Source organism: Tupaia chinensis, unplaced genomic scaffold (genome assembly GCF_000334495.1).
Source record: "Tupaia chinensis unplaced genomic scaffold, TupChi_1.0 Scaffold146604_1, whole genome shotgun sequence".
Taxonomy (NCBI): Eukaryota; Metazoa; Chordata; class Mammalia; order Scandentia; family Tupaiidae; genus Tupaia; species Tupaia belangeri.
The window spans coordinates 1,757,882-1,766,351 of NW_006206460.1; the positions used below are offsets into that span (position 1 = coordinate 1,757,882).

General features: G+C 41.4%; 1 pseudogene; it reads right to left on the reverse strand.

The window, feature by feature from the left end:
- Window positions 1-4,825: 4,825 nt before the first annotated feature.
- LOC114006253 (spindle and kinetochore-associated protein 1-like) lies at window positions 4,826-6,390 on the reverse strand (annotated as a pseudogene).
- Between the last annotated feature and the right edge of the window lie 2,080 nt (window positions 6,391-8,470).

Sequence of the window (8,470 nt, forward strand, 5' to 3'; positions counted from 1 at the left end):
ATTTTCTCCAAAATAAATCACTTGTTGGACAACAATTGATGCAGCTACTGTTTATTAGTTTGCTTTGGTTTTTACTATAGGATGCATGTGTTTGCTGGAGTAAGATAGAAAGAGGGAAAGTGAGAAATCACCCCCCAGGGTGGATGCCAATTCTGCAATCCCTTCTTCTCTAATGCCTTCCTGGGATTTTGGGCATGGACACACACATGCCCAGTGTGATTTTCAAACTGCCACGTTGGGAACTCCAACCAATGTCAGCTGGCCATATGAGAGTCCAGAGCTGTTAACCACAATGCCACATACTGGCCCCTCAAGTTGATGCATTTTTATTACTTATTATATTTGTTTCTAGGGCTGCCATGACAAAGTACCAAAACCCATGTGGCTCCAAACCCCAAACTCTGGAGGCTGGAGGAACAAAATTGAGGCTCTCCCAGGGCTGTGAAGCACCAGTCTGAGGAGAATCCAGTCCTCCTCAGGAGAGGGCACATCTTCTCTCACACTGCCCTGGTGGCTACTGAAGTCCTCAGCATCCTTGGCTTCTGGATATCTCACTTCAGGCACACTGCCATCCTCTCCCTGTGTCTTCACCCTGTCTCCTCTCTGAGTTTCTCTGTGTCTAAATTTCCTTTTTCTTTTTACTTGCCAGAGGGTGTATGTACATGACAGGGATACAGAGAGGGAGAGGAAGAAAGCACCCCCCCCAATGGTTTGTGGTCACATGGCAGTACTTCTTCCACTTCTCCATCCTGTCAGAATTCTGGGTGCATAGGCACATGTGCCATGTGGGATGCTGCTCCCAAATGATTAGGCCTTGGGACCACTTCCCAATTTTCTCTTTTTATGAGGACACCCGGAGACCTGCTCCAGCGAGGGTGGGTTGAGGCTCGTACACAGGAAGGCGACGCAGGCGAGAAGGAATCAGACTGAGACCTCAATGTTCTTTAGCATGTTCTCAGCCAACTATAGTCAGAGCAAGCTCAAGACTGCAGCCCCAGTGGCTATCAAACATACATATTTATTGAGGGATGTTTTTACAGAAGTAGGAGGGGTGAGGGGGAAGTAAAAGATTTACTCTAAGAAATAGGGTATTCAAAACATGGGAGCCATAATCATAAAACACGATGCTTGTTCGGTTTAAGCGTAATTAGTCACAGTCCTCAGGGCAAAGGAGTCCATCTGTCCGGTGCATTTTCTTCTTAAATCTTGATTACCAGACAGGGCCTTTCTGGATGAGGGGGGGTTTTGTGGCTCAGGAGACAACACAGGACATTTTATTAGCAGTTTTTCCTAGTTTACAGCACACAGAGGAGAAACTGTAGTTAGGAATTATCTGTTGCTTCCCTGAGCTTAGATAGGAACTCTCAGCTGAGATAGGTAATTTTCCCCTGGCGCCTTCAGGTTTATTTATCTGTCGCTGCCAGCCAGATCTGTCCTTCCTCTGTTAACTCCCGAATTCCTACATCTTGCTTGTTGAATTTCTATTAATTAGCGAATTTTTGTGCCCATCTTTGAATCCCTGTCAAGGCGGTGGGTACCCTAACTGCTAACTCGGTCTAACATAAGGTAACTTGGCCTGCAGACTTAACAAGGGGTATTTATGTAAAATTAGCCTTAAAATAACTTAACCTACATTTGCTAATTATGCTAATTTGGCTTATACTAACTTAACCTAACATATGCTAATTCGGCTTAACACAGGCAGGTGGGGGAGTCTCACAAAGTAATTTCCTGATCACTGTCACCTTAGGGAACCACATTCCTTCAGGATCACTAATGGCTTTATTGTAAAGTTGCAGTAAGGCTGGGGGTGTTATTTTACCCTTGAGGGGTACTGTAAGACAGTAAAGCTCATGGTAGAGAGATTGAAAGCACAAACCAGTACAACGAAACACAGTTGAAACCTTGCGCTTGCAGCTGCAGCCTTGCTTACAGCTCTTCTTAGCCAAGCCTTGCTTAGACATGAGAGGCAGCTCCCCATGTTCTGCCTGTGTTAGCTGCATGGACTCCGCCACTTTGGGATTATAGCTCAAATGAATGACCTAACTTTAATTTGACTGAATCTGTAGCATCCACACAACCTGAGGTCTTGAGGGTTAGGACATCAGTGTGTATTGTTGGGACATACAATTCAACTTCTGACATGCTTCAATAAACATTATGTTTGACTCATGTTCATTGCACTGTTTATAGTGGAATAAAACTGAGGGCAACTCAAACATCCATCCAAAGAGAATGGAAAAATGTGTGTGTGTGTGAATATATGTGCATATATAATATACATTTGCACATATATTCATGCCTCTATATGTAAACCACATGTACATTATACACATACTAAACTCGGGTTTATCTCATGTCTATTGTAAATAAAATGTTTAGTCTTTGGTTCATTTAGTGATTAGCAATGACACGTTTTATTTAATTTCTACCAATTATTAGGGTATTTGGTAGGTCTGTTTACTACCTCTACCATAAAAGCATTGAAAGAAGTAAGTATTTCTTCATTATTAGAGTAAATAATCCCAAGTGAAGCCTTTGACTTCAGATCATACCCCTTAGAAATACTGAGAAATACTGCAGTTCAGAATTATACCCATTCACTCCAAAGTCCAAGTCCTCTCTGTCACAACCCAGAGTTCTTTCTAGCAAAGTCTCCTTTACAACAGCATGTGTTCAGCATATTATCTTTAAAAAAAAAAAAGAATCATTTTACCTAACTTTATTTATTTATTTATTTATTTATTTATTTATTTATTTATTTATTTATTTATTTATTTATTTTAATTTGACCAGAGTGAGGGAGAGGGAAAGTGAACAAGCACGTCAGAAGCTCTGGGACTCAAGCCATGGTCAGCTATGTGGAGTCTACCATGCCATTTGCCAGCCCCCAGCATATTATTTTGATAATGATGGAGGACAAATGATTCCCTGCTAGGGTTTCCCTGGATATGTAATCCTACTTGTCTCTGAAGCTAAAAGCACACATACACATCTTTGTGATTGCACATAATGACATGGTCTTATGGGAAAAGAGAAGACGATTTAAAATTATCTTTCTTCATCTAGACTGGATCTATTTGTGTTGAAGTATTGATAATTCATAAGAATGAACATGAAGAATCCATAGACAATGCTCAGGTAAAAAGAACATAAAATGTGGGAACCAGCAGTTAGCGTAACAGCTATGTCGCTGGACTCCCACGTAGTCGACCGCGGTTCGTGTCCCGGACCCGGTGGCTTAAAACTCACGCCGGGCGCGTGTGTGTGCATGCCCAAGATCCTGAGAGGAGAATGGAGGAGAAGGGATTGCGGCGTGACCATCCCCCCTGGGGGGTGATTTCTCGCTCTCTGTCTCTATGTCTCTCTCTGTCTGTCTGGCGAGCGCACACGCCCTACAGTGAAAATCTCTCCAAAAAAAAAAAAAAAGAACATAAAATGTGAATCATTCTCCTCAAAATCAGACCACAGTAACTAGACTTCAGCATCCAGAGTTGGTGACTCTGCTCAGATTGTGGCTCTGCTACTAGATGTGATGTTTCTCAGTAGGTCATGGACATGGTACAAGTGGCTTCCTTGAGTCCTGGTTCATCTTTCATGAGGTGATAACTATAGCAATGACCATAAAGATGTATTCTAAAGATTAGAGGAGAAAGTATGTGATGGTCCAAGCTTAGTGCTTGATACTTTGGAGTATTTAATCAATGCTAATGCTCACTCGTTTGTATTATTTGGGCTAATTTTGCTTTTGGTAGCACAGAAACAATCAGTAGCCATTTGAGTCACCAGGGGTTGCTGTTACAAAAAGCAACATTTAGACCTTGTTACTGTCTCAGTGTCGTGGCCGCTATTCATACTTAATATTGATCTCCTTATGGATCTTAGAAAGCTTCTCATTGACCCTCCCTTGTGTAAGAAAGAAGATGAGAGGCTGGTCAGCTGTCCCCCTGCAGATCTATAGGTCATAGATTACTCACCTAGGAGTGCTTAGAAGGCTTTTACCAAGGACTCTGTGTTTGCCCCTGGCCACAAGGCCATCAGATCAGAATTGCACTGTCTGTCCTGTGTACAACTCTGCCAACAGGGAGGGCAAAATGTGGTGGGCAGGTTCATCCAGAGATGAAAGGACTCTCCCTTTCTTACTTCGAGGAGTTTGGTCCACCTAAAGAGAACATCTCTCTCTCTTCTTGCTGGACCCAGCTGGTGTAGTCATTCATGGAGCTGGTGCTGCATTAGTTCCCAGCTTCCAAGTGATGTCAGCTGTTCATGAACTCTTGAATCCACAGTTCCAGCCCCTACTCCCAACTAACTCATGACTGCCTCTAATGGAGATTGGTATGTATGACATGGATTGTCACTTAGTCTAGACTGGTTTGGGTTACCCCAAACTTTCCTAATTCAACCAAGTACCACTTCCAGAGAATCCTACTAGGAAGCTTTACTCCATTATTTGAAAAGCATAGCAGATAGCTTTTTTGTTTTTCTTTTTATTTTACCCAAAAAGTTTTATTTTTATAAGAAACAAGAATGATAATTATGAAATTTTATATATATCTATCTATCTATATCTATCTATCTATCTATCTATCTATCTATCTATCTATCTATCTATCTATATATATATATCTGTGTGTATACATATAAAGCTTTTTAAAATGAAAAGTTTTTTCATTGTTATATATATGAGAGAGAGATTGAGATTATATATGAGAAGAATATAGGGATACTTGCTATACCCTACTATTGGTCCATTCAAAATCTCAAAAGTGGCTCAGATTAAAACATATCGGGTATGTCTTCCTCCTTACCTGTTGCTTCCAGAAAGTCATAAAATATTCAGTAACACAGGAAATTTGTCAGATTTCAAAACATAACTTCTTTATGACAGCTTCCTTTGTAAAATACTGGCATTTTGTATCCTTCATTTCCTCATCAATAAACTTGTGATAGAGATTTCTGGCCATAGAATTTATACTGTTTTGGCTGTTGTAGGATCTTATTTTACTAATTACTGTCTTGTTAGTTCTTTAATAACATCATTAATTTGACAATAAGTTAAGTCTGATATCATGTAAGCAGGAACACTATAAAACTCATTATAAGTTATAAAGAGCATTTCTTTAATACTTCTGTGTTCTCCTGGTGGCTTCTTGTGGGTGTACTTTTCTCAACTTTGTTCTTCAGGGTCAAGATCTAATCTTATAACTATTCTCTGGGTTACTGTACTTGAGGCAAATGGAGAAATTTTGAGTTCTTGAGTGAGCTATTATTTGTTCTTAGCACTGAATTTTTAATTTCTCTTTTATTTAGAAGTTTGTTTACCACAATTATCTCAGTTTTCATTTTATTTAACATATACTTCGAGGTTGATTCTTGACCACAGTTTCTTTATTCTTTCATCTATCTATCTATCTATCTATCTATCTATCTATCTATCTATCTATCTATCTATCTCTTTATTTTTGCCTTAAGGCATGTGTGCTTGCTGGAGAGAGAGAGTGAGGGGGAAAGGGAGAAATCACCCCACAGTGGGGATGGCTATACCACACTTCATTCTCTTCCATTCTCCTGAAATTTTGGGCACACATACAATCACACCTGGCTGATTTTCAAGCTGCTGTGTTGGGACTTGAACTGTGGTCAATCATGCAGGATATTCAGTGCCTTAACTACCATGACACCTGCTAACTCCACAGCTTGTTTCTTTCTTAATTTTTTGAGAGATTTTTCACTATAGGGCACATGCGCTTGCTGGAGAGACAGAGACAAAGAGACAGAAAGCAAGAAGTCATTCCCCAGTGGGACTGCCACACCACAATCCCTTTTCCTCCATTCTCCTCTTGGGATTTTGGGCATACATGCACAGGTGCCTGGTGTTAATTTTTAGGCCACTGGGTCAAGGACTTGAACTGTTGTCAACTATGTGGGAGTCCAGCGACATATGGCTGGACTCCCATTATGCCATCTGCTGGTCCCATCCCTGACAGTTTTTTTTTTTTTTTAACAATCATTTTATTTAACTATCTTTCTTTCTTTCTTTTCTTTCCTTTCTTTCTCTTTCTCTCCTCCTTTCCTTTCCTTTCCTTTCCTTTCCTTTCCTTTTTCCTTTCCTTTTTCCTTTCCCCTTCCCTTCCCTTCCCTTTCTTCTTTCATTTGCCCAGGGAGGGACAGAGTGAGAAAGGTAGAAAGTGAGAAAGCAAGCTGCCAGGTCCAGGACGCAAGCTGCCAGGTCTGGGACTCAAACTGCATTCGGCCATGTGGGAGTCCAGCACCCTCACCATGCCACCTGCCGGCCCTACACCCCCAGTTTCTTAAAGACAGAGTTGTTCCAATATTGCTAATCTTTTTATTGAAATTAGGGCATAATTCTTCCAGATCAGAGGATACCATCCTTTAAGCCTTTCAAATGGTTCTATAAGCAAAGGGCCTACTGTTCACTGGACCACAAACTGTGCACAACTATGAAAAGAATTTTTGTTGATGATAACATGCATAATAATATCTTTGGGTTCTGTATCTCAGAAATTATCTCATTCAACACCAGTTGTCATTCCACTATTAATTATGGATTTTATTACAACTTTTGAAAAAGTATGCTTATTGAAATTAAGGAAGGTCTGATTATTAAAGGTCTGGGATTTTCACATATTTTCAGGTATTTTTTACAACATTCAATTTTTTTTTGAGAGGTTTTTTCACTAAAGGGCGCGTGCACTCTCCAGACAGACACAGAGAGACATGGAGACAGAAAGCGAGAAATCACCCCCCAGGGGTCACGCCGCAATCCCTTCTTCTCCATTCTCTTCTCGGGATCTTGGGCATGCACGCACATGCGCCTGGCGTGAGTTTTAAGCCACCAGGTCTGGGACGCAAACCGCAGTCGACTACGTGGGAGTCCAGCGACATAGCCATTACGCTAACTGCTAGTTCCCACAACATTCACCTTTTGTGTGTATGCCTACTTTAATGTAAAAACACTTCTAAATGTAAAATAACATTAAATAAAGAGAAATAGGTATAATCTCCACAATGCAGATAACAGTGCTATGTAACAGAAATATAAAATTCAAATGTAAATTTGAATGTTCTAGAAGGCACATTACAAAAAATTAAAAAGCAAATTAAAAAGTAACATTAACTTTAATATATTTTATTTGACCCAGTGCCCTGACCCGCGGGACAGTCGAACAGGTTCCCTGGGGGAGGGAGTGAAAGATGGGACAAACACATGCACACACAATAGGAGATGCTGATCAAGTCATCTTCTTCTGTCTACTTCTGTTTATTCAGGAAAAATGGCGAGTTATATACAGCTGGTGGGGACCAATTGGCTGCCCGAAATGCAAATAAGATAGAACAGCATGATCCAATCATTGATGTGGATCTCTCCCGTTGCCTAGAAACCCAACCACTTCCAGGGAGAACGGTTAGTCACATGATTTCTGAGAGACAGTTTGCTCAGTGAGGAAGTGAAGCCTAATGGTTTCCAAGATGGCGGATAGCTCAAGATGGCTTTGTATGCAGTGGCCGCCACATGTCCCCCTTTTTTATTTTTACAAAGAGAGGAGAAAAACCTGGGGGAATCGTGCCTGTCTTAGGTTGGAGTCATTTTTAGAGCCACACATCCATCCTTACCCGTCATTGGAGAATCCCATAGCTATGATGAGTTTCCTGTCTTAGGTGGAAGGACTGAACAGCTGTTAGGCTCAGACTCTCTTACCCGTCTTTGGCTAACCGATTCAGCGCCTCGGGTTGGAGCCATGTCTAGGCTCCGCAATACTCCATCTCCAGGTTGTGGTTGGTAGTGTACTTGGATAGGCTGCATTTTTATGGAATTAATTTGTTGTTTAAGGAAAGCCATGAGCTTATTAAAGAGAACAGGCCTCAAAGAGCAAACAATCAGTAAACCCAGAATCGGACCAAGTATGGGGAGGAAAAAGGGGGGGGGGAGTCCATTCCATGCAGACTAAAAGGGATTGTCACGAATGATGCCGGACTTGTTGGTGTAAAACCAGCAGCATTCCTGTAAAGCAAGACAGAGACCCCCCCAGAGACCCCCTCCCCCCCGGTTCTGCCAGGAGCAGCGCCAGGATCAAAACCAGCACAGTAGTGTAGAAGAAGCAAAACAGGATCAGGTATCTTTATTTTGTTGATCTGTGGAAGGAGAGAGAGATATCTCAGGGCTTTCATCGTCCCTGGATGGCTTGTTAGAATCAATCTGTTTGATTAACCTTTCTGGTAGCCAACGAGCAGCATCCATTTTTTGAGAATAGATGCAGACAGACCCTCTGCTCCAAATGAGGACAGGGTCCAGACCATTCCATGTATTGTCCAGAGGATCTTTCCATAAAACTGAGGCAAATTTTGTTTTGGTAGTTGAATGCCAGAAGCGCTCAGTGGCTGAGTCTCCATCTTTATCAAGAGACAGGAAATTTAGGACAAAAAGAGCATGTGCCAGAAGGTTTTTTGG